At 44.4% G+C, this 26898-nt stretch overlaps 1 protein-coding gene across 7 annotated transcripts in view; it reads left to right on the forward strand.

Moving 5' to 3' along the window:
- ZBTB38 (zinc finger and BTB domain containing 38) overlaps positions 1–26898 on the forward strand; it is a 160960-nt gene that overhangs the window by 85952 nt on the left and 48110 nt on the right. The window contains exon 1 of one of the 7 annotated variants that reach the window (XM_030328878.1): positions 24303–24821. The exons of the other annotated variants lie outside the window; for them this stretch is intronic. The gene's annotated coding sequence lies outside the window, so the exon portion shown is untranslated. Of the gene's footprint in view, positions 1–24302; positions 24822–26898 lie in introns of those variants that run through there. 7 annotated transcript variants of the gene reach the window in all.

The following is a 26898-nucleotide window of genomic DNA, read 5'->3' on the forward strand; positions in this document are numbered from 1 at the left end:
AGATTTCCTAGGCAGTGCTACCCACGAGGGAAACTCCAGAGGTGGGAAAGGGCTGCATTTGAGAGGGGCTGAGTTTGAAGCGGTCACATCCCCCTGACAGATAGGGCCTTTGTGCTTCAGAGGAGGGCCTGGGCTAGCTTGGGAGTCATTAAGATACAAGAAAAGGTGGGAGGAGAGATTTTCTAGAGAGAGAATATAGGGAGGCAAGGGTTGAGAAAAGAAAGAAGGATGAAGGGAGGACCTAGAGGATGAGTCTGGCAAGAGAGCAGGACTCCAGCAGCCAGCAGAAGGGGGTTCCCGGTGGAGGGAGAACGGAAGTACCAGATGCTGGGGGGTGGGGGCTGGCCTCAGGATGGCCACTGGATTGACAAGGGCTAGATCATGTTTGTGATCTCCTTTGTGAGATGATATGACTTGCAGAATGAATATTAAATGGTTTCATTTCTAAGAGTTGGTACCTTGCACAAATCAAGAATCACTATTAAATTTGACCCCAGCAAGGCCCAAAACACACTTCTGATTACTAAAATTCCAGCTGTTAAATTTGGTTTTGATAGCAGTCATACACTTTATTCTGTTGTGAGCAGGCAGACCAAAGAATAACCGTCGACAGAATAAATTCTTCAAAAACTCCCATTTCTGTTGATACAAGAGGTTTTCTAAAAGTAATTTAATTCTTTTGCCTTTTACTAAAAGGGTATTGTATGATGTATGTGTGTGAGAGACAAAGAGCGAGAAAGAGTATGTATGTGGTGTATGTGTGTGTGTTTTCATGGGCATATGAGCTTAATACAATGGAATGAGAAGACTGGGGTCAGATAAATCTAGTTTCACAACCTCACCGGGCCATTTTCCAGGCTTGTGACTTCAGAAAAGTTATGTCTCGAAGCCTAACTTTTTCCATCTATAACTCAAATAAGATTATTTGAAGATTGAGTAATATATAATTTGGTCAGGATCGTACCATAGCAGGCAGTTAATAAGTGTTGATTCCTTTCCTCTTACAGCCTTGTATAGGTATGTAAATGTCTGTGTAATATGCATCTATACATAAAGCCTTATCCTTATGACTCATTTTAATGTGTTGATTTTATCACAGAAAGAGCATTCCTCCCACTGTAGCTAATCTATCCTGTGATAATTCAAGTGACTAGCAACTTAATGGATACAATTCCACCTGGGGAATTAAAATGTGGGTTCCCAGGCCCCTGACTCAGAGATTCTGATTATTTAGATTTGGAGGAGGGTCTAGGAATCTTCATTTTATTTTTATTTATTTTTTTAACGTTTATTATTTATTTTTGAGAGAGAGAGCGAGAGAGAGAAAGAAGAACGTGAGCAGGGGAGGGGCAGCGAGAGAGGGAGACCCAGAATCCGAAGCAGGCTCCAGGCTCTGAGCTGTCAGCCCAGAACCCGATGCAGGGCTCGAACTCACTAACCGTGAGATCATGACATGAGCTGAAGTTGGACGATTAACCGAATGAGCCACCCAGGCGCCCCACAGAGATCTTCATTTTAAACAGGCAGTGCAAGATGAGGATTAACAAATGCCAGTTTCTAGGAAGCAGATGAAGGGAGAGACCTGAGACTTGATATACCGGTTTCAAATCCATTTTCTATCAGAGATATGTTTATTTTCCAGTGTTTTATATTTGTATCATTAATGTTTATGGTTTGTATTTGTAATAAAATAAAAACAAATGAGTGCCAGATAGTCAAGGGATGCTAGCATTTGCACCCCACTGTCTCTGTCTGCAGCACAGCACATCCACAGCAGCACGGGGTGACATGCCTCCGAGTCAGCTTCTCTTCCTATGGAGTCAGTGGTGACACCCTGTCCCTGTGCCCAGAGTTTGCAAAAGCAATGTAACTTTAAGTGTGGTGGCAAATAAATAACATATTTAGTGGTGGCAGTAAGATGTATCTTAATGTATTTTTCTAGGGTTGATAAACATCTCTGCCATTTGATTACATTTCTCTGCCTGTCTGCATCTTGGAATCATATAATTTTTAGGCTAGTTCACATCGCTCGTCTATCCCAACGTCACTTAATCTATGAAAAAATAACTGATCCTATATTTCCTCCTAGTCCTAGTTGTTTTCTTTGCTTATTCACAAGAAAGGATCGAGACATATGTATATTGATGTTTAAGCTATGTATAGAGAATATAAAACATATTCGATTTGTTCATATTGAGTTGTTCTTTGTGCTCCTTGCACATAATTTAAAAATCAGATAACTGGAATATGTTTATTAAAATTATCCTTTTATAATGCTGTTGGCATTCTGTTGATGGTTTGCTTTTGGAGGATGCCAGTGGCCTGGAGCCTTCCTAGAGTTTCTCTGTCTGTTCTCATCGTGCCCAAGGGGAGAAGACAGAGCAGTTTTCATGAAGTGAATTCTATACCTTATGTGCAGTATTTTAGCCATTGTATTAGAACCTCAGAATAACCTGGCATGATGGAAATTGGGGCAAAGAAGCTCAGTAGGGAAGCTGATGAGATTTTCACACCCTGAGGTTTGATTCCAAAGTCCATCCTCTCTCAGGGGGAGGGAACACCCAGTTGTTTCCCCAGCTATATACAGAGAGTATGAAATAGATCCGTGTTTCTGATTTTAGGTCGAAGACTTAGAGACCCTTGTCCTTGATATTATTGTAACCTCAGAATTTTTTACAAGAAGCAAGTGGAGCAAAGCTAACATGCAAACTTGAAATTGTTCAATAAATATTACCTATGTGCCAGGTGTCAGATTGGGACCCCACACTTGTGGCAACCTCCCTGTCTCCCTCACCCCTGTCTCCCTCACCCCTGTCTCCCTCACCCCTGTCTCCCTCACCCCTGTCTCCCTCACCTATCCTTATCTACTATCCATGTGCTGCTGCAAGCTTTCTTTTTAAAGTGAAAACACCAGTGGATTTCTACACTGATAAGATCCATCAATTTGTGTCTTTTTATAGCTGTTACTGTCCCTGTGCAGGGCTGAATGTTCCCAGAGTCACTGTGCCAGTTGAACGTTTAGAACAGTTCCTAGGGGGATTGCCCAGAGGTGTTCAGCAAGTGTTTGTTGATTATCCTCTGAGGCCCTGAAGCCTAAGGTGGGGAGAGGGAAGGAGCCCAGAGCCCTGCATAGGGAGGTTGGGGGAGACAAAAAACACCATGGTGTGAGAGACCAGACCAACCAGGAGGCCTAGGACTTGTCCCCGTGACCCACTGAGCCACCTTGGGAAGGAAAGTTGTAGAGCTTTGCTGCCTTGGTTTCCACATCTGTAACCATAGAAGGTTTGGCTCAGTGATTATTGAGGTTCCTTCTAGCTCTAAGATGCAGTAATTCTGTTCCCTCTCCAGCAGAAAAACAGAGGTGCTGGGACAAGCGGGTGGAAAGGGGAGGCAAGAGTTAACTCTGTGTTTAAGGTCTTCCAGGGATCCTGATTTCAGAGTTCCATCTGACTGTCCTCATAGACAGACTAGTACCAGCCAGAGTTTGGGTTCTGCTTTTACCCTCTACACTTTTGAGGCAAGTGTATGAATTTAAGGGTGGGAGATTGTTTGGGAGAAAATTAAGGTTCTTACAAAAAGACAGAGCCTGGCTAGGAATCAATCAAGAGATGATAAAATAGGAGGTAGGGAATCATGGTTTTCAAATTTCTTCGCTAGAAAGAACCTCAGAAATGAAATAGCCCAACCTCCTCACATTCTAGATAAAGAAATAGGAGTCCAGGGAAGTGCTAGGACTTAAGATCACACAGCTAGTAGCAAGCTGGGAACAGAACCCAGTGACCAGTGCCCAGTCCAGTATGTTCTCTGCAGAAACAGGTGGGTCCTGTCTTAAGGCAGGTTATAAGGAGAGCAGAAGATGGCAATGAGCAAGCAAAGCGTAAAGAGAGGCTGAACCTGTTCTGTTGGAGAGCAGACCATAATGCCTGTTGGGCTTCTAGTACACAGTAGGACACCATGACGCAAAACTTCCATCCTGTTGACCAGTGGACTCTTGTCAGTTAAAGTAGTCGAGAAATTTTCTTTTTAAACTGGGAGAGGCAGAAGGTGGTTTCCTTTTTTTTTTTTTTTTATGTAGTTTTTATGCCCAGTGTGAAGCCCAACACAAGGCTTGAACTCATGACCCTGAGCTGAGATCAAGAGTTGGCCACTTAACCAACTGAGCCACCCAGGTGCCCCTGGTTTCCTTTTTTAAAGCGTTTTTTTCTCTCTTACTCCAGTGTAAATTACTACGCTATAAAATAATTTAATTTTGATAGGAATTAAATATTTTCTGAAGGAATATGAAGAGGAAGACCCAGCTTGCACTGGCCATTTCAATGCCTGTGTTTTGCTGACTCCTTTTGCTGGCCGCTTTTATACGTGTGTTTATCCTATGCTGCGTTTTCATGAGAAACCAGTGGCTATTTAAATCCTAGAGGAGCATCCTGAGGTTATTTCAGCAATCCATGAAGGCAGGCTTTGTGTAAGGTGAGATAGATGGGAGCTGTCACTTCCTGCTTCGTGAGTTGGATATTGTTTCTAGGCCCCGTTTTGTCTGTGTTATTTTTCCTGTTCATGTGTTAGAACAACTTCTGATTATTTGTAGAGTTGTTTACAATTAGATAATAAGACTACCAATTCAGTAAAGACAAAGCGGAATTTCTTATCATGCCAGGCAAGAGACCCAAACTTGTATGCATTTTCACGTAGGCATAGAGATTTCTGATTAACTCTGATAGAACATTGATTCACTTCTAGACCAAAGTGAGGACTTCCTTTTTTTTTAATTAAAAAAAATTTTTTTATTGTTTATTTTTGAGACAGAGAGAGACAGAGCATGGGAGGCAGGGGAAGGGCAGACACACACACACACACACACACACACACACACACACACACTGAAGCAGGCTCCAGGCTCTGAGCTGTCAGCCCAGAGCCCAACTGGGGCCTCGAACTCACGAGCTATGAGATCATGACCTGGGCCGAAGTCGGACGCTTGACCGACTGAGCCACCCAGATGCCCCCAGGATTTCCTTTTTTAAAAATCTACTCAGCATTCTGGTCTGTCCCTGCCTATACCTGTTTATTCTGGTCTTGTAGTCCCTGACATGAGCTCAAAGAGCAAGTCTTCTCAAGGTCCCAATGCTGTCTTTATGCTCATGGGTGGAAGCAGTTAGGACTGTCTCACAGCAGCCAGAGTCATACTTGCTTCCTGGGTGCGCGCTGCAGAACCATATTTTCTGCCCTGTGTTCTGCCCTTACCTTGGACTGATGTGAGTTCCACCTTTGCTTTAATGGGAGGACCACCTTGAGTCAGCAGAAGGCACTAGGATAGATGGAAACAGCAGTGAGGTGGCAAAGAAATGAAGCCCTGAATGGGGTTTTACTCAGACGTTAGAGAACTGGCCTACCCTGAGTGCTGTAAATAGGGTTAAAAAAAGAACGTGACCTTTGAAATTTTTCCTGTCAAGGTCTAGCAATTCTGGAGTTTCTGTAGCCAGTATACACTGTAAGTTGACTTTTTGCACCGAAGCACCGTTAATTACCCGGGAAACACATCTTTTCTTAAACGAGTATACGCTACAGAGTGAGTCTCTTACCCTGTTTTGTTGTGTATTTAATATTCTTGATATTTGGTTTTGGTTTTGACATTTTCAGGAAATCACTCAAGAGCTTTTTGCCACATTTGAATCATCATCTATTTTAAGACTTTCTTTTCTATTTATTGTTGTGAGTTTCTGATAAGATGATTTGCGCGTCTTTCTATTTTAGGAAATCCTTTTTGAGGACTTTTTTTTTTTTTTAAATGAAGTTTAAGTAGGAGTCTTACCTCTAATCCTAGTAGCTACCTTACATTAAAAATGACCTATTTCTTCGCCCCATGAGGTTCCCTTGCTTAGGGAGGATAAAAAAAAGTCGGGTGATTAGTCATTGTGGCGTTCCACAAACAAATCCTTTGGAGGCCATGATTTATGTTACTGATCGGGGAAAAAAAGGTTATATCTGTCTCTAGACAATTACTGTCGTGAAAGTTAAGTGCCGTATATTCCCAGAAGGTCCCCCGAGTGTCCTGTTTGTTGTGTTCAGGTTTCCGAACCCGGTGGCCATTTTCTGTGAGTTTGAATCCCTGTGTGAAGCCCCTCCCACTGTGGAGTCTATGAGCATTTTGTTTTCTAAAATGAAAGCACAAGCAGAAACTCGAGCTGTTCTGCAGAACAGCCTGTTCTTCAGATTTTTTTAGATCAGTATATTCAAAAGCATAGTTTTTTAAACAGCCTATTGTGGGTTTTTATCTGCAGCAGGTTTGGGTTTGTTTGGAGGATTTTACTATTTTTTTTAGTGTAGACAGCTTATTTATCGCTGTAACTGCTCTCTGTTTCCCCCCAGATACTTTCAGTCAAACAGGTGAGCGAGGGGGGAGGGAACTATTTTGATACCTGACTACCGCCAGAAACCTTCATTCAGTTTCGAGTTAGTTTCTTTCGGTGTGAGATTGGCAAAACCTCACTGGAACTCTCAGTCCCTTTGATATTCCTTCCTCCTCCTGCCTTTTCCACCCACAAGTTTTCCCCAGGCAATTTCTTTTGTCTCAGCCGCTGTGTGTCCATTTGTGTGACCAGCCAGAGTTTTTGTAGCATTTTCACGGTACAGAAGCTCTTGTGCCTCCAGTTGTACGCCAGACCTACAGACAGGCTTGCTTGACAGCTCTCCCAGTCACCTGTATCTCCTGGACCCAGGGAGGAGGTGACTGTTTCACAATCCTGTGCCACCTCGGGGATCTATGCTGCCATGCCTGGCCTCGCTCCAGAGATTGCAGTGTGTCCAGTGGTGGCTTCAGACTGGAAAAATGGGAGGTGGAAGAGAAGTCAAGGAAAACACAGGAGGAGGAAACGTGTGTGCAAGGAAAGTACGTACATGGATTCAAATATGTGAGAGCTCGGGTCCATGAAAACGATCCCTGTGCATTGGCATTTCACCAGGGGGGAACATGCTGTGGACTGCGGACTGTGTGTTGACAGTGGGGAGCAAGCGTGGCGGAACAGGGAAGAAGGCTCAGCAGCTTTTCTCCAGGAGGTCCCCACTGGTGTCAGAGGCCAAAAGGATCAGCTCTGCACCCCCACCCCTACGCCCAGGGTCTCTGGAGCAGAATTTGCTTCCTTGGGTTGATCACCATTGTTCTGTTGAGCACTTTGCAAAAATTCCCTGGAGCCACTTGTGATCTTGGTAGATACGCGTTATTATGTGGATCCCACTGTTTGAAGCCCAGACTGCCAGGTTGTCCAGGCTGCATTTCTGTGTCTAGCTTTTGGAATTGTTATTTGTGTGATACAGTGGTGAAGCACGGTGTCATTCAGAATACTCTGACCCAGGAAGGAACTACTGGTAAAAGCCTGTGCATTCTCAGCAATTATTGCTTCCCTCACTGTATCATCTGCTAACGATGAATGTGGAATCTCTTTTGGAAAGGAAAGCAGGGTGCCTCCAGGAGTATGAATCTGATTTTGAGGAGCTAGAGTTGACCTTGTGGTTGACGTGACTTTTGAAGCAAAGTGAAGAGTTTGATATCTGCCACTCTGCCCCCTAGGATTCATATATTAAGAAACTTTCCACTTGGGCATGAACAAACTGGAGGGATCCTGAAGAAATATTGTGTGACCCAAATACACTCCATGTTAAGGCTTCTCACCACCTATCCTTCATTAAGATGAAATACTTCAGTAGTTTTGGAAGCTTGGATACTGATACCTCACCATATAATTTTTAGGAGGGCATTGAATCATAGTGCAGAGATGGAAACGTTATAGGCAGAATAAAACTTTTAAGTGATTTCTACTTAGGTTATTATAGATTAGGGTCTAAAGTTCAGATACATATGGGGGCAAGAAGATAATATGAACGTTCAGTGTGGCTGGGTATAAGAAGATAGAATAGTGAAATTGGGGCAAACCGGAGGCTTGAAAATTTTTTTAAGTACTGGAGGGCCAAATGAAACATATCGACAGGCTGAATTCAGCCTCCGGACTGCTTGCCTGCCAATTATAGAGCCACACCATCTGACTCAGGCCACCAACCTGGGTTTCCTCAGTGGCAGCCTGCCCAGTCTTTTCTTGCAGAGCATTGGGACTGAAGTTCTTTAAGACCCATCCCAAGGAAAGGTCATGGCCATTGAACCTTCTCCATGTCACAGCAAATAAGGGAACCACTTTGAATATAAACGGTGTCTGGTCTCATACTGGCAAAGCTATTTGTCAGTAGAATCAGCAGCAAAACACAACATGTATGTCCAAGGACATCTGGGGGACATCTTGAGAGGCATCAGACATAGCAGCCTTGATTAAGCTGCCCAGTGCTCACTGTGCCCATCCCAGGATAGAACAGGAAGAACCCACCAAAAGCAGCCACTCCCTGTTCAGGCATGTTCCTCCCGAGGCGGCTGAATGAAGCCAAGACTGCAGAGGCTAACCTGGCTGGCATCAGGCCATGGGGTGACAGTGAGGGACAGCAGGCATTTCATGAAATAGTCTCTAGCATTGACTTGCTTAGCCCAAAGACGCTTTCTGAAATATCAAGCATTTAGCTACTGCCTAGCTAGTCCCAGACCGGGACAGTGTGAGAATTGGCCTCTCTCTGTTGACACTTGATTGACCTTCTGCACATCCTGGAATTTAAAATGCCTTGCCTTTTTTATAAATATCTTTTAACCACTCCTGTTTTCCCTAGCTCTCTCGGTGCAGAGTGAATCATAATGTCTGTAAAGCACTTAGCACAGGGCCTAGCGTGTAGAAAGTGCTCAGTAAATATTAGCTCTTCCTGTCATTGGCATCATTGTCATCACCATTATAACTATTATAATTTCACCAGTAGGTAAAGGAACTTAGTTTCCTTAAACCTGAAATCCAGTTGTACACCTCAGCCATCTCCACCCTGACATAAATGAAGATGGACCACATACATGTGACCCACAGTGTCTGAAAATGCACTTGACAAGATGCCCAGCTGACTCATGCACATGAATGTTTGGGGAACACTGCTCTAGATGCTGTGGTAAAGCAGAGACAGACTTGCGTAGAGATTGGTCCTTGTGGGTGTGCTAGCTAGAAGATGCTTTCGGATAGTCTTAGAGGGTAGGGACATCTTGGGGGATGTACCTGTTGCATTATACTGTAAGGATGTATGATGGGGTGGTTTTGACCACACCAGGAATCTGATTCTGAAGGCTAGTGTTCCTGAGCCATGACTTTAACCTCAGCCTAGCATGTGGTTCCTTTCCACCTGCCCCATGCCCCACTGACCTTCTGGCCAGGCAAACCATGTTGCCAAGAAAGGAAATTCCTATGTTAAGAGGCCAGAAAACCTTTGCGTGTCAGGGAACCGACACAAGCAATACTGGTGTAGGACTTTAGTGGTGGAACATGTATCAGTGTAAAAATGAGGAGGGATGTGGTCTCAGTAAAGGTGCGGGGACCCCGGGAGGCATGAGAAGGAAGGTGTAACTGAACCTTCTTTAATGTTGGTGACTGAGAGTTTTGCCTGCTCCTAAGGAAACATTTGGAAAGATAGAAGTAACCAATCCTGTGCTGCCTCGGTGACTTGTCTGGACTGAAAGCTACTAGAGTGGTGAGGACAGAGTGGCCACAGTATCTGAGATAATGAAGCCTAACTTCATATCAAATTAATTTAGTCTAGAAAGTGAATTAATGAAAAGTCTTTTCAGCCCTTCAAAGCTTTCACTTGTATTTTGAGGGAACCATGGTCTAGCATTTGTTAATTTATGATTGTGGTGATTTTTTCCAGTCTGCATAGTACTTTCAGATGGCCTTGTGTGCTACACTCTTAGCAGCCCGGGGTCCCTTGGGCGGCGTAAGACTTGGAAGTGTAGCTGCTGATTTTAGTCCCTGAAATAGTTCTCTCTCTACCTCTTTCTTCCTCTTCTTCCTGCTACTGTCAGGGAACTTAGCTTGGAGTTCTGGATCTCAGTCCCCTCTCCCATTTATCCAGATGGGTTTTTGCCATGGGGTCAGTAGTAGGTTGAATGGTGGCCACCAAAAGAGGTGTTTGTATCCCGATGCTGTGCATACGACCTTATTTGGAAAAAGGGTCTTTGCAGATGTAGGTTAGTTAAGGATGTTGAGATGAGTTCATTCTGGATTGTGGGGTGGGCCCTAAATCCAATGACAACTGGCCTTCTAAGAAACACACAGAGGAGCAACCCATAAAGAAAAGTCCATGTGAAGACATAGGCAGAGAGTAGAGTGACACAGCCACAAGCCAGAGAACGCCTAGAGCCATCAGAAGCTGGGAAAGGCAAGGAAGGATTGTCCCCTAGCGTCTTCAGAAAGAACGCGGCCCTGCTGATACCTTGAGTGCAAACTTCAGCCTCCAGAACTGTGAGAGAAGACATTTCTGTCGTTGTAAGTCACTGAGTTGGTGGTAACTTGTTAACAGCATTATTAGGAAACTGATGCAGTGTCCAGTCCTAGTCTTGATTCAGAGATGCCTGGGAACTTGTGAAAAATGACTCTCTGGGGCTTTACCCCCTGACCGTTCTGATTCTGTCAGTCTGGAGTGGCACTAAGAAACTAAAGTTTTGATGAGGGCCTCCAGGTGATCCTGATACATCCATTACCCCTCAGGAGTGGTATTCCTCAGGCTCCTTCTGTTCATCCACTTTACTTTCCTTGGGCAATATCCCTGCTCATGTCTGCGACCACCTCCTCCATGCCTGCCAGTGCACTGCACATCTGAGTCTTCAGGCCGGCTTGCTTTCAGCAGCAGAGTCTGTTTTGGAAGCCTGTTGACTGAGAGCATCACCTGCGTATTCCGCAGGCTCCTCAGGGAGCACAGACTTTATTATCCTCCTCCCAAACCAGCTCTTTGATCAGGTTCCCTACCTGCCAGTGGCACATCGAGGCAATGGTATCGGGGTGTAAACCCTTCCCTCTCTCTTTCCTCTCATTTCCGGTGAGTTGATTCTTCCATCCAAATAGCTTTCAGATCTTTCTCTCCTCTTCCCCACCTTCCCTTTGCCTTCTTTCTTTTTTTTTTTTTTCCACGTTTATTTATTTTTGAGACAGAGAGAGACAGAGCATGAACGGGGGAGGGTCAGAGAGAGGGAGACACGGAATCTGAAACAGGCTCCAGGCTGTCAGCACAGAGCCCGACGCGGGGCTCGAACTCACGAACTGTGAGATCGTGACCTGAGCCGAAGTCAGCCGCCCAACCAACTGAGCCACCCAGGCGCCCCGACCTTTGCCTTCTTTCTACACTCCCTGCAGACATCCTTCTTACCAAATGGTTTCCAGAATGATCTGCCTGCAAATTTGTCAAATGATTCTCACTTAAAATCTTTTAAATGATTCACGATTGTCCAGGCTGCACGTTAGAATCATCTGGAGAGGCGCCTAGATGGCTCAGTCACTTAAGCACCTGGCTCTTGATTATGGCTCAGGTCACGATCTCACAGTTCGTGAGTTTGAGCCCCATGTGGGCTCTGCGCTGACAGTATGGAGACTGCTTGGGATTTTCTCCCTCTCTCTGACCACCCCCCACTCGCTCGCTCTCTGTCTCTCTGCAAATAAATAAATTAAAAAAATCTCAGTAGTCAGTATTCACCCAAGACCAAACAAACCAGAATCTCGAGTTGGAGCCTGCTTGTTGGTTTTTTATCCAGTTCCCGTGGGTGACTCCAATATGCTAGGCTGGAGGATAAAATCCAAAGTCTTGGTAACATTCAGAACTCTTGACACCTGGGTCCCTGCCAGTCTGTCCCTCTCTGTCTCCATCAGGCCCTGTCCACACCCTGTGTGGCAGCCATTCCCCACCTCTTTGCCATTCCCCACATGTATCATTCTATCTCATGCCTCCTTGCCTCTGCTCAGACCTCTGCCTGGAGATAGAATGCCTTTTTCTCTTTTCGATTCCAAAGAAATGCCCTGTATCTTTCAGGACTCCATTCCACCTCTCTTTCCCTGACTCTCCTTCCCCCAACTGTTTAAGCCTGCCTCCTTCGGAGTCCTGGGCACACTCACTCGAGTGTGATCATCACGGAGGAGCTGTTTGTGTGCATGCCTGTCTCTTCATTAGACTGTGGGCTCCAGGCGGTTGCTGAATGAGGGAAGAAATAAAGGATTAAACAAAGCTAAGGGGTTGAAATAGTGTTTCTGCTTCTCTGAATTATTGAGCCCATGCTGCCTCCTCAGACACCTGTTAAGAAAACAAAGGTCTACTTGGTTTTAATGACCGTAATGAAGTTTCAGTAGAAGTAGAAGTAGTAGTATGTAATACCATTAATTGAACACTTCCTAGCTAGGTTCTCTGTAGTCGTTACTTCCTTTAACTGACCCGATAATCATCTCAGGTATCATTCCCGTTTTACAGAACGAATTAAACAAAATGTTGTGCCATCACGTAATGCAAGATGGCAGAGAATACAAAGTGGAATGCAGACATGGTCACCTGGTTGGCAGTGTTAATGGTTTGTAGGCCGGTCAGGAAAAACTGCATCTGTTGGTCAAATGGCTATTGATATATAATCTTTCGAATGGCATATTCACATTTGACACTGAATTTGGCACACACACACAAAAACACAGCCATTAAACATAATACTCAAAAGATGAGATGGTGATTCATATTTATTAATAGCATTTGGAATCACATAAATACAGTCTTCCTTTTAAGTATGCTAGAAGGAGTTTGTGACCCACAGTCACAAGATCAGGGTCAAAAACCCAACCTTGCCAATTACATGATATGTGGTGTTAGGATTTGGCTTAATTTTTCTGAGCCTCGGTGTCTTCATCTTTGAAATGGAAATAGTATTTCACAGCCCAGAGTGGTATTGTGAGAAAGAAAATGAAATGGTACGTATGAAAGTGATTTGTAAATGGCCTAAGGCTAAGCAGGAGTAAAGCTGAGTGTTCTTGTCCTTGTTCTGCATTTAGGTCCAGAAGATTGGCCTTTAGAAAAGTGTCAGGATGGAGAAGGTGGTGTCCTGCTGGGTCAGTGAATATGGGCACCGAGGCAGTTAGTTGCAGGTTGTCTGATTTCCTGGTGGGGCAGGGTACCAGGAGGCTGGGTTGTGAGCCCCAGAAAACCAAATGGCACGAGCTAGTTAGGGAGGATGTGGGAATGAGGAAGAGTGGTTAGAAAATTAGAGTCTTCCGCTTACTGAAACAACAGAGCTGAGAGAATGTAACTGGTCAGGGTTTTACATTGGTTCACCTGTAACCAAGGACCAGCCCAGGGATCACAGATCGACTCCAGGGAGCTGGTTCTTTTAAGTAAAAGGTTTCTTTTCTGCAGCTCAGAAGTTTTCTGGATCTCAGCACTAGAGCTCACTTATCCTGAGGTCTCAGTGTCTTGATTCCAAACATATTAACGCATTAGCACAGACGGAGATGTTCTTCACAGGGCCACTTCCTCATAGTGTAGATTCAACCTGCTTCCTCACCAAAAATGAAATCAAGGCTTTATCTGTTTTATCCTGATAGGTTGAAAAATATTTTCCAAGTCCCAGTCCTGAAACATGATGGGCGGTGGGGGGAGAGGTTAGAAGAATGACCACATTCTGCCACTCTGGAGGTGAGCATAGAAAACAGCCCTGCCTTTTTTTGTCACAGACATCACCATCCTAAACTTACCTGTAAATTTCAGGAGGATTAATCTGTGTAACATGTTTTTAAAACATCAGTAGATCCATTTTAAGTTAGAATTTACATTCTAAAATATCCCAGCACACTGGAGATGATGAACAAAAATGAACATGATTGAATTTAATCAGAATAAATGGGTGTGTTTGAGCTTCGGTTAAAAAACTCAGCCTTGGAAGTTTGGAAGCTGAGAAAGAAGAAGAAAACAAGGGAAGAAAGGAGAACTTCATGCCAGAAAAAAAGAAGCATGTGTGTATCCTAAATAAAATCAATTATTTGCTCCCTATTTGCCCTTGCTGAGTGCTCAGATACTCTCACTGAATCCTCCTAACACCCTGTGTGGTTTTAGGGAGGTCAGGTCCTTTCTGTGGTCCTGCTATTAGTAAGCAGGTCCTAGTATCTGCCATTGGAGTGTGATATAATGAAGCACATGGAATCGGAAGTCCAGAAACCAGTTTTGGTCACACCATGAGATCTTAGACTTTTCCATGCCTCAATTTACTTGCATCCAAAATGAGAGGATTGGACGAAATCCAATGCTCTTTGTCTATTAAACCCTCTTCACAGTGGACTAGTAGAGGAATTTGAAATGTTTACCCCAGGAAGGGGGGACATGCTAAATAAACCTTCAAAGGGCTCTCGTAGGGCAGAGGCCACCATTGAGGGCCCCTTCTTTGCTCCTGGTGAGGACTGCCCCTCCAAGGAGGAAATTCCTCCACTGGGCAGGGCGGTACCCACCCTTTATCTGAAGACTCCCTAGAAGCCATTTGTGGCAAATTGAGAACAAGTTAGAGTGCAAACTCCATTAAGAAGCCGGCTCTCTTTGTTACCTAAAACACTCAATGTCTATTTCTTTTGGAGCAATGCATACTCATCTGCCCATTGAGAGAAAGACTGAGGGGACAGGATTACCAGCTACCCAGGACACTGAGCATTTCTCTGTGTGGACTCAGCACCATCTTGTGGACACAGCGCTCTGGACTGGAGATGGGCTGTGGTCATCAAATGTAAAAGAACTTCAGAACACAACCCGGAAAAGGCTGCTGCCAAGGCAAAACTCTGTCTAAAGGATCATGTTTGTAACGGGGGCTGTCTAATCTCGGAGCTAGGAACTGCCTTAGGAAATTTACTTTTATGACCATAACCCTGTTATTAAGCCCGTGACACCTGGAAGAGCAGCGTGGGCAGGCTCAGTGACAGTAGCCAGACCTTCCCAGGAGTTGTGATTACTAGGAAGCTCCTCAGCGCAGAGACCTCCTTGGGAGGGAGCCCCAGGCTCTTTCCTCCATGGTCTCCCTTCCCCGTATCCTGCATCCGGCCCCACCCCTTCTGGTACAGAGCACCCTCTGCCCTGCCTCCTCTCTTCCTTGCTGGTATTGATTGCCACTCTGGGCATGACTTCTTTATTGTGCTTAAAGGCCCCCTTCCCAGTGAGGTGAGGATGGAACAGAAGGGAGCTGTGAAGAGAACAGAGCACTCAGGTTGTAAAATGCTTTGCCTTCCCTCCGTCTGCTAACACTGGTGGGGCTGGCCATGTGGATGTTTTTGCCATTTCTGTGTGTGAAAAAACTGAGTAATGATCTAATCTGGGGCTAAGATGATAGTCTGAGGGCACTCTTGCTCAGCATCTTTACCCACAGTGGGAAGAGCAATGTGTGGACCCAAAGAAGCCACTGGCCTCTTCTCTGCTTATTCTTCACAGTAGGGTTGTGGTGGGTGATATCTTCAATGGGCATATAGAACCCCCCCCAAAAAAAACCAATAGTCACTAATTTTCTATTTGTTAATACAGTTATTGATTTTATTTATCATAAACATCATGATGCATGTACTTTTTCTTTAAAAGTAGGCATTGGTTCTATCACAGTTACATTACTGTACCTACATTAACATATTCTCGCAAGACTTTGATACAGGAACTGTTACTGTTATTACCCACATAGTCCCTTATTTTGCTAAATATTTGTTTTTGCATTTATCTTCCATGACTGTTGTGTAGCTAACTCCTTTTCTTCTGGGGTCAGCCTGGCTCCTGACTGCCCAGCCTGTCAGAACTAGTCTTTTGCTCAGGCTCACTGGAAGCCCTTGAAGCCTGAAACTCTCTAGGCCATTCATCTTTCCACTTCAGCTTCAGAGAAACCCCTGATTCCAACCTTTCAAGCAGCAAGCATTAAATTGGTTGTTATTATCAAAATGAGATGGGCTAAAGAAAAGAGTTGTAGGTATTGATTTCTGGAATTTTCATGGAAAATTAGAGTGAAAAGAGCAATAGAATGAAATGCACTTTATGTGTAAGTTGCCCTATCATATCCATTGTGTAGATTAAAAAAAAAAAACAGGTCTGGAGGTGTTAATTGACTTGTTCAAGTTCATACAGCTAGTAAGCAGCAGAACTGGAATTTAAACCCAGGAGTGTATAAGCAGAGACCCTGCTTTAACCTCTAAGGATGAAGATGTAACTATACAGACAGAGAAAAGACAGCCCAATGGAACAGGAGAAGGAGAGTTTGCGACTACTGACTACATCTGACAGTTGTCAAAAATTTTCCTCCAGGGTTTCAGTGGAAGCTTGGACCAGATCCAAATAAGCACATAAACATGTTAAACCCCAGACTGAACCCAAATTAAAAAAAAAATTTTAATGAACAAACCACAATCGAATGAATCCATTAAACTGAGACGTAAACTAAAAAAATTCTAAAATCAGAAAACCAAAATGTTCTCTAAAATAAGTCATACCAAACTGACAAGTTACTAGGTTCCTGGTTTAAGGTAAGAGGGAGGTCCCAGGACATGGCCTTGCAAAAGTCCCATGGTATGAGAGGAAAGGAGCAAACATGGTCTGCTAGGAGTCTGTGTACAGGTAGAGGTGGAGCAGCAGAACAGAGGTGAAAGAATGTTGCTCTCCAGAGCAGCCTCATCACGAGTAAGCTGACAGACAGCACCCTAACTTTGCCTTGTAGAGCGCAGTTTGAGTGATCTGCCTTAAGGGGACAAGGACACATCATGGAAATTTGTAAGTGATTTAGGTATTTGTCTTAAACGTTAAACATCCTGGTCTCCTTCCTATTAAGCTTTTTACCAGAATTGCTAATAAATAGCTAACTTGAATGATTTTTTTAATTTAAACTGTTAATACCTTTGTTCCACGTGCTGAGAAGAACGCTAACAAACGATGTAACTAAAGAAAAGAATTTAAGATGGTACTTGTAACTAAATGCCCACATCTGAGCTAAGGCTCAGATGTAACTGCTGTCCGCATTAGGGAAGAATGATTAGCTGATGAGCCCCTCTGGGGTATTAAGTACTGTGAGGGGTGATGGGGACCTCTGGGCACACAGTGAATAGAACATATGTCCCTGCCGTTGAGGAATTTCACATTCCTTATATTTGGGGTCTGGGGCCAAGGCTTGCAATATTTGTTCCTACTGACTTTGCAACTAATTATTAATTGGTAATAGTAATATTAATAATAGCTCATGGTTAGCAAGCTTGATTTTGTTCCAGACACTACACAAAGCACTTTTTAGGTATTATCATTTAATCCTCATGTTAACCCTGATAGATTCTATTTTAAAAAAATTTTTTTAACGTTTATTTTTGAAGGAGAGACAGAGCATGAGCCGAGGAGGGCCACAGAGAGAGGGAGACACAGAGTCCGAAGCAGGCTCCAGGCCCTGAGCTGTCAGCACAGAGCCTGACACAGGGCTTGAACCCACGAACTGTGAGATCATGACCTGAGCCGAAGTCGGACACTTAACCGACTGGGCCACCCAGGCGCCCTGATAGATTCTATTTTTAGCTCCATTTTGCAGATGAAGAGGCTGAGGTGCAAAGAGCTTAAGAAGCGTGCCCAAGGTCACAGCCAGAATGTGACGGAGCCAGGTCCACCTGACACCAAAGTTCAAGCTCTCTGCCACTATCCCAGATTGGATGTGATCTCCCTCATCCTGAATTATCCTTAGGGAGAGCCTTGTTTCATGAATGGATTGATACAGGGCTTTGGGGTCTCTCAGTTCTCCTGGTTCAGGAGCTCTGATCTCCTCACTCACCCTTTCAATACCCACTTCTTATGGTAGCCCCTGTGTTGCACTCAGTTACTGGTGAGTGGTAAGCATTTGATAAATATTACCTTGAAATAGAAGTGGATCAAAAAAATAACAATTGTGGGGCACCTGACTGGGTCAGTTGGTAGAGCATGCAACTCTTGATCTCGGGGTTGTAAGTTCGAGACCCACAATGGATGTAGAGGTTACTTAAAAATAAAATCTTTTTTTAAGTAGGCCTCATGCCCAGCGTGGAGCCCAACACAGGGCTTGAACTCATGATCCTGAGATCAACACCTGAGCTGAGATCGAGAGTTGGACGCTTAACCGACTGAGTCACCCAGGTGCCCCATAAAAATAAAATATTTTAAAAAATAATAATATTTTTGAGTGCCATATATTACTTTGAAGTTTACTTTTTTTTTTTTTTTTTTAGGAACACAAATTAAAAATAGAATGTTATGGAAAATTCTGAATTTCCCCAAAATGTTCACCCCAGAGCCACCTGGTGGTCCATATGGTATCTTTATGCATTTTAAAGAAACAGTCCCGTCCGTATGGCAGGAGGATGCAGCCCTCCCCAGTGTACCTGCCTGGCCAAGCAGAACGTGAGCTGGCTCTCAGCCTCCCCTTCTTGACAGCATATCACAGGGCATGGCCTGTCCCCCTGCATTTGGCAGCCCTGCTCAAGTCCAGTTGAAAGTTTGCCAGGCACTCACACACGGGTAAGTAGGCTGCGGTCATGAGCCTAGGAGCCTTTGGTACCAAGAACTTATTCTTTATTTCTTGGTGCTTCTGAGCCTGAAATGGAGAGTCTAGTCTTTGAGTTCTACTGCTGAGTCTGAATCCCAGCTGTGCCGCTCACTAGTGAAATGACCCCAGTCAAGTGACACAGCCTCTCAGAATCCTCAGTTTTCTCATTTGCAAAATCAGGTTGCTGTGAACTTAATCGGGATGGTGTGTACACAGTGTGTAGAACGGTACTGGGCATGTGGATGTGCCCGTCAGGTGCTGAGGGCACAGCATGTGGCTGGCATAGGAGGTGAATTTCCTCCTGTCAGTTGAGCAGGTCTCGTTGGGGACGTTGATGCACTTGTGGTGGGATGTCAATGTGACACTACACCAGCCCTGAGGAAGGCTGCCCAGAGGGGCTCTTGAAAGAGCAGGGGACAGCAGCATAGTTAGAAGTCATGGGCCAGTGCATGTGCACAACGTAGCTCAGTAACTTTTTTATTCTACACCCACATGTTAACCACTTTGAAGTTTTAATATTTTTTTAAGTTATTTTAAAAGTTTGTTTCCAGCTTAGCCTAAGCACTCAAGAGACAAAAGCCAAATCCCTGGAGTTTAAACTATTTAAGAACAAAATTCATCTGAGTAAATTTTAAAGATTTTATTGACTTTATTCCATAATTTGTGAATTGAGCAGCATCCAATCTAGCAGATAAAAAAAAGGAGCGCCAAAGCGCTATGCAAGGCAAGAGATTTTATAGGCAGATGGGAGCAGAATACGGAAGTTACACTAGGCAAAGAGGCAGATTGGTTATTGCAAGGTTACTCTCCTTATAGCGGACGGCAGGACCTTATTAGCAGGGTACTTAATGCTGATAAAAGTTGATTCGTGGTTGACTGGTTTAAGATTCCATTTCTGGAAGAGGTAAAACTAAGTTAAGTTTCAGTTTGGTGACATGGGGCTTAGCTTAGCATAAGGAATTCCATTTTGGGCCTGTTGTCTATAACAGAACAAAGCATATCAGGGCATAAAGGGTTGCTCTTCTCCCTTTTTTTGAGCCAAAGCAGTAATAGTAAGCCATTTCTCAGTGTTTTGAAGCTGCGTTTCAGTGTTTTAACTTGTTTGGGCAGTGACAACTTTGTGGGCAATAGATAAATGGCCCTGGCTTGTCTTATCCGGCTCAGGTTTAGGCTAGCAGTGTTGATCTGGTGTGTGTGTGTGTGTGTGTGTGTGTGTGTGTGTGTGTGTGTGTTTCCTTATACCATGTCAAAACAGCCTTCTTGGCTTTTTTTTATGTTCAACAAACATACTCACCCCTTTTAGCATAGGTGACAAATAGCAGGGCAGTTTCTGTTGACCTAATGCTGGATCCAGAAAGCTTGGTAACAGTGCCCGGTATAGTAGGCTTTAGAAAGCTTAATGTTTGGGTGCTTTTTGTTTTTGCATTCATTCAGTAAAGGTTTGTTAGCACCTGTTCTGTGCCAAGTACAGTGCCGGGAGCTAAGGATACTGGTAGACAGTCTTAGCTCTCATAGAATTTATACTTTTGTGGTAAAGGCACACATTTGTCAATGTTTAATTACAGTCATAAGGAGTGCTATGAAAGAAAAGTATGCTGAGAATAGATAACAGATGAACCTAATTGAGGGGGAAAGGATTGTTGGATAGAGATAAAAGAGGACTACTGCCTGGGCTGGAAGGGCATTCTAGGATGCAGAAGCAAAACCCTGAAGTGACAAGTTCCTAGGCGTATTGAATGAACAGAAAGAAGGCTGATGCACGTTAGAGTGGCAGGAAATGCGGTTAAGTCGCAGAGGACTTTATAATCCTTGGTAAAGATATTGGAATTTGGGGGAACCTGGGGGGCTCAGTGGGTTAAGCATCCGACTTCAGCCCAGGTCATGATCTCATGGTTTGTGGGTTCCAGCCCCGCATTGGGCTCTGTGCTGACAGCTCGGAGCCTGGAGCCTGCTTCGGATTCTGTCTCTCTGCCCCTCCCCCATTCATACTCTGTCTCTAAAAAATAAATAAACATTAAAAATTAAAAAAAAAAAAGATACTGGAATTTGGATTTAGGGTTTTAATGAGCCTCACTGACCATCTCTCAGTTCTGGGTTTGTGGGGGGACTCTTCCGTCTGTCATGGGGAAAGCTGACACCCAAAGTGACCCTCCCCTGGAGATTCTCTTTTGCTAGTGCTTCCCTGACGCTTCATACTCATTGCTCTCATGCTGTACCCTGACTGATAGGTCTCTAGCATGAGCTTCATGATCCCTGAGACTGCATCATGCCCAGTCCTCTAATGAGCGGGTAAATCTAAATACTCATTGGGGAGGGGAAGCAAATGAAAATTCATTTTCCTGATACATACATACACTTCAGAGTAACAAATCCTGGCTGTGCAAATCCTTGGTCTTTGTCTTCTGAGTCCTTGGACTGAATTGGACTGAATAGACTTTTAGAAAGCAACTTCTTTTAATACTAAGATTTTAAGTTGGCCACACGTGGGTATAAAGCCTTGGTGTTGAGTGTTTAGCAAATTCTGGGCTGTGGAGCAGGCACCATGACTGTGTTACGTGTTCAGGTGGCACCTAGAGAATGCCTACTGCAGCACCACTGTTTGCCCGGCCAGCATGCAGAGTCCCAGGCCGGGGCCCATTACGTGTAGCAATGCTCAGGTTGCCCTGGTGACTGCTGCCCATGGCTGGGGGTCTGCTTGCCTTAACTCCGATCCTCAGCTGCCCTTCTTGGCTACCACTCTTGACACATTCTGCTTCATGACAGGCAGCATTTCTTTGTTACTTTTTTTTTTTTAAGTTTATTTATTTTGAGAGAAAGAGTGCACAGGAGAGGCAGAGAGAGAAGGAGAGAATCTCAAGCAGGCTCCACACTGTCCATGCAGAGCCTAATGTGGGGCTCAAACTCACAAAATGTGAGATCAAGACCTGAGCCCAAACCAGGAGTCGGATGCTTAACCAACTGAGCCACCCAGGTGCCCCTCTTAGTTACTTCCTGGTGTGTGATCTAGGCTGGCTGCCCCCAGGGGTTCTAGCTCTTGAATCTTGGCCTGGGTCTCTTCCTGCTATGGGCTTCCACAGTAGTGATCCTATACAGTATGCCTGCTGTTTGGACTCGGTGCAGGGCAGTTTTGTGCTGCTCTGTCTTCACTCCTGCTGTGTGTGCACACGCATGTGAGGCGGCAGTAGAGCGCGGGGGACTGAGCACCGTGCTGCCATCAGAAGTGACAGCTCTTCTGTAAGCACGGTACTGATCTGGGCTCAGTTTCCACTCGATACCGTGGGCACGGTAATATCAGCTTCCATATACTGAGCACAAACTCTGTTTGTTAATTCACTTAACCCTGTGAGTATATAGTAATATCTCCACTTTACTTTCCCACTGCCCGGGATGCTGAAGGGGATTAAAAGAATTAATATTTGGGGTGCCTGAGTGGCTCAATCAGTTAAGTGTCTGACTTCAGCTCAGGTCATGATCTCTTGGCTTGTGGGTTCGGGCCCTGCATCGGGCTCTGTACTGACAGCTCAGAGCCTGGAGCTGCTTTGGATTCTGTGTCTCCCTCTCTCTCTCTGCCCCTCCCACCCTCCTCAAAAATAAATAAAATGTGAAAAAAAAAAAAAAAAAGAATTAGTATGTGAAGTGCTTTGCAACCTGAAATACATCAGATAAAAGCAATTTTATTCTAAATTGATTAGGGAAATTCAAACAGGTGGGCATTGTATTTGGCAGTATTTATGGTGCCTACCCATATCTAATGCTGATTTAGAAACATGTATCTATTTACAGTGTGGATTGTTTATTCAGTAAGTGAGTATTTACTGAGGGCCTACTATGTGTCAGGCACTTTTCTAGGTGCTTACGATACATCAGTGTAGAATATCAAAGTTTACTGCCCTTGTGGCACTTCAGTTCTAGCAGGCAGATGGACAGTAAGAAGTAAAGGGGTAAACTGCGTAGTATATTGGAATGTCATGGGTACTGTGGAAAAAATAAAAGCAGAGCAGGGTTCGGGGCATCGGGAATGCAGGGGAGGGGGGCAGGTTGCTCTCTCAATCAAGGGGAGCCTCGTTCATGTTTTTTATGCCTAGCCATTTCATGTAGTCATTCAGCAGATGTTTCCTGAGCACCTACCATGTGCTGCATCCTGTAGACATAGCAGTGAACAGGACTCACAAGGTTCTTTCTGTCCCGGAGCTTACCTTCTGGTGGGCAGAGTAGACAATGCACAAGCAGGCAAACGCATGTGATAATTGCAGGATGAGGTAGGTGGTATGAAGGGAAAACCGGGCATTATGAGGGCAAGTGAAAGCAGAATCAGAGACTTGGGGTGATCCCCCCGGATGACACTTGAGCTGGGCCTAAAGCACAAGAGTGAGCCAGCCCTGGGCAGTACCGGGATCAGTGTGTTTAAAGGCCCTCGGGGCTGGAAGAGACCTGGCAGGTGGAGTAAGCAAAAGGAGGCCTATGTAGTGAGCACAGAGAGTGGGGTGGAGGGGAGCAGGCAGGTCTGGAGAGAGCAGCCGGGAGCTGTGGATGATACCGGGCCTTGCAGGCCACAGTGAAGCTTCTCGATTTTTTTTTTTCTTTTTCTTTTTTTTTTTTTTTTTCAACGTTTATTTATTTTTGGGACAGAGAGAGACAGAGCATGAACGGGGGAGGGGCAGAGAGAGAGGGAGACACAGAATCGGAAACAGGCTCCAGGCTCTGAGCCATCAGCCCAGAGCCCGACGCGGGGCTCGAACTCACGGAGCGCGAGATCGTGACCTGGCTGAAGTCGGACGCTTAACCGACTGCGCCACCCAGGCGCCCCAGAAGCTTCTGGATTTTGTGCTGATGTCTGGAGAACACCGCCAAAGGGTTTTAAGCAGGGGTGGACTTGATCTCATTTGTGTTTATAAAAGACCATCCCGTGTACTGTGTGAAGCATGGACTGCATAAGCAGTCCTCTCCAAACCACCAGCTGAGCAGGACATGGTCGGTTCTCCAGCTGATTCCAGCCACACTCACTGAACCAACCCCACCGTGTGCCGAGTGCTGCTCTTCATGCTGTGTGTGTGTGTTGTGTGCTCGCTCCTTCCTGCCCAGTTTCTGGCTCCTCCAGAAAGAACCAGTGTAAACTGGGATTCCTTGTCATTCAGTAGTTCTGAGAAACCTGGGGGACAGAGGGAGCAGGGGGTGGAGAGGGAGGGTGTCAGGGGAGCTGGGTTTAGATGGTTTAACACCAAAGCAGCAGTTAGTGTTCAGTCCATCTTAGTTCTTGTGACCAGCTGGAGGGTCATTGTTGTTCAGTAGCCAAAAATTTCTGACAGTTCTTCCTTGTGTCCTTCCCAAGAGGAAGCAGTCACCTGAGAGGAATAGGGCCATTAAATCAGTTGGCCCTTCAGGCTTCCAAAATATTGGTATTTGGTTTTTTGAGACCAATTCTTTATGATAAGCTCACCTGGAAATGAGAAGTCCCAGAGGACAGGAACCCTGTTCTGGTCTTTTTGGTAACTTGGTTCCTGCAGCATTCATATTTAAAATGCCTCCTGCATTAGGGACGCTGAGTGTCAGTGGAATTTGGTTGAGATCAGGAACAAACACAGCACCGGAGGGCTTAGAGGTACACTCTCTAAGCAAGCAGATATCTGGGCATGCATGATCCTGAGATGAACCCAAGGTACATGGACTACCCTGAAATACTGTTGTGTTTCAAAAAGGAAAAAAGAAGCCAAGGACCTTTTCCCCCTTTCATCTTTCCAAACAAGCAACTTGAAATATTTAACTGAGCACATTGCATCATTCATGAATCTGATAATGCTCGTCCTTACAATCCATATGCACGCAACTACAAGTCTAGAGACCAGATGTTTACCTTTTCAAAAGAATATATTCAGGTGAGGTTGTTCAAGCCAGCCTTTCTCTGTTGAATACACCCTGGAAGCTTCCTGGTGTTAGCCTTTCGAACGGCCTGAATTTCAGTTGAAAAAGCAAACTTTCCTCACCTCACCATGCTTTCTTGAACCTGATGGTTTAAGTGCGTTAAAGTCTCATAAATGCAGCTCTTCTCTACCCCTTTTGGACTGCGTTTAGAAGAGAAATCAAGAGGATTTTCCTTTTCCTAGACATAGCCGAACTCTATAAAGGGCTTCTGTTTTGTAATCTGTTTTTGAGATCCGATGCGTGTGTTTCTAACACCTTGTCATGTGAGGGTGTGACGTAGTCACCCAACAGGACTGTGAGAAAACGTACTGCAGGGATGTGTGTGGGGTGGTGGACCGGACTCACTGAAGCTGTGTCCTTTGTCGGAACACTCTCTGCAGGCACTAGCAGACCCGTGCGGTAGTTTTCACTTCGATATGGGCCCCTCGCTGCCCCAAAATGGACTGTGCATTTGACTTTTGCAGAATTCCAGGTCAGTATCCTAATACAGTGTGTTCTTTTTTTAGTTGGGTTTTATTTCTAAGTTTCTTTTTATAGAAGGAGCTGTGCAGTAGAGAGAAGCAAAAGTTGCTCTGTTGATTCAGTTTTGTTGTTCTGTACGTTAGGAATTGGGTGGTGGCCAGCGGCTGCAGGAGGGCCTTGGGCCTTCTCCTCCGATCGGAAGATTTAGAAAAATAGGCCTCAGTCTGGCCCCGGAGAGTAGCCTTACTCGACGTTGCATTGCTTCACTCTTTGTCATGTCTTAAAGATTTACTAATAAAAGTACACTAAATTTTATTAACAAGCCCTGTAAAGTGCTAATAATAAATATGTTATTGATTAATGAAGAGGTTTTCCAAGATTTTTTTGTACCATGAGAGTTAAAATCTATGTGGAAACTCTCATTTTATGTTTTTTGATTTCTGCATATTTCAGTAAAGTTGCCTTGACTAATTGAGGAGGGAAGATTTAATTAAGCTGGAGGGGCGCCTGGGTGGCTCAGTCAGTTAAGCATCTGATTTCAGCTCAGGTCATGCTCTCACAGTTCGTGGGTTTGAGCCCCATGTCTGGCTCCGTGCTGACATCTCACAGCCTGGAGCCTGCTTCAGATTCTGTTTCCCTCTCTCTCTGCTTCTCCCCCACTTGTGCTCACTTGTGCACGCAATCTGTCTCTCTCTCAACATAAAAAGACATTTAAAAATATAATAAACTGGAAATAGTGTTAGTTGGTCAGATCATTGCTAAGGATTGTTTCCCTTTTTAAAAAAAAAATTGTTAATGTGTATTTTTGAGAGAGAAAGTGTGAGCAAGGGAGGGACAGAGAGAGAGAGAGAGGGGACAGAGGATCCAAAGCGGGCTCTGTGCTGACAGCAGACAGCCCAATATGGGGCATGACCTGAGCCAAAGTCAGACACTCAGCCAACTGAGCCACCCAGGTACTCTTCCCCTTTTTTAAAGTTCAGTTGTAGAATGAGTGAACCAGTGCCTAAAAGCAGTCTCCAGAATCTAATGGGGTGGGGGCTAATTCAATAGATGAATGGTTAGAATTGTTATGGGCACACAAAATTCTGTGAGCAGGCTAACCTTTGAGATTTGGAAGGCAAGAATGCAAGCAGTGCTAGATTGTGCAAACATAAGACGGGCCGCAGTCCTGCAAGTCAAGGAACAGTTGTCACCTGAGCACCTATAGTGCGGAAGGCCTGTTTGGCCCCCTGGTTTTTCAGCCATGCTCAGACTCCAGAGGTTTTAGTAATGACTTCAAGCTTGGGAAATTCATGACAGCTATAGAATGTGTGTCTCTGTGACTGTGGGTATGTCAGTCTGTGTTTCTGTATCCCTCGATCTCCTTCTCCTGGGGATTTCTGCTTGTATTTTACCACATTCTCATTCACTTTGTCTCTCGTTCTTTTAAGCCTATATCTGATTTCTCTTATTGAGTAAAATAATTTTTAGAGAACTTAACAATCATTTTGAACATCTTCTTATAGGTTAGAGTAGCATTTCTCAAATGTTTTGGTCCCAAGACCTCCTTACACTCTTAGAAATCATTGAAGACCCAAAGAGCTTTTGTTTATCTGAGTTAAATATCTATCAATATTTGCCATATTCAATATTTAAAAGGAGATTAAAAACAACAACAACAATTAACTCGGGACACCTGGGTGGCTCAGTCAGTTAAGCATCCAGCTCTTGATTTCAGTTCAGGTCATGATCTCACAGTCATGGGACTGAGGCCAGCATCAGGGCTCAGAATTGTCACTCACCCCTCTCTCTGTCCCTCCCCTGCTCATGCTGTCTCTGTTTCTCTCTCAAAATAAACATTTAAAAAATAATAATCACGATTCATGAAAAATAGCTGTGATAAACAGTCATGATTAAATAACATTTTTAATAACATTTTAAAAAATAAATTTTTCTAAGGCAAAAAAATGTAATGAGAGTGGAATTATCTTACATTTTTGCAAACATATAATGTTTAGCTTGATAGAAAGGCAGTCAGATTTTCATATCTGCTTCTGAATTCAATGGCAAGTATGTTGTAGTTGAAGTATGTGAAGAAAATCTAGCCT

Source organism: Lynx canadensis, chromosome C2 (assembly GCF_007474595.2).
Source record: "Lynx canadensis isolate LIC74 chromosome C2, mLynCan4.pri.v2, whole genome shotgun sequence".
Classification (NCBI taxonomy): domain Eukaryota; kingdom Metazoa; phylum Chordata; class Mammalia; order Carnivora; family Felidae; genus Lynx; species Lynx canadensis.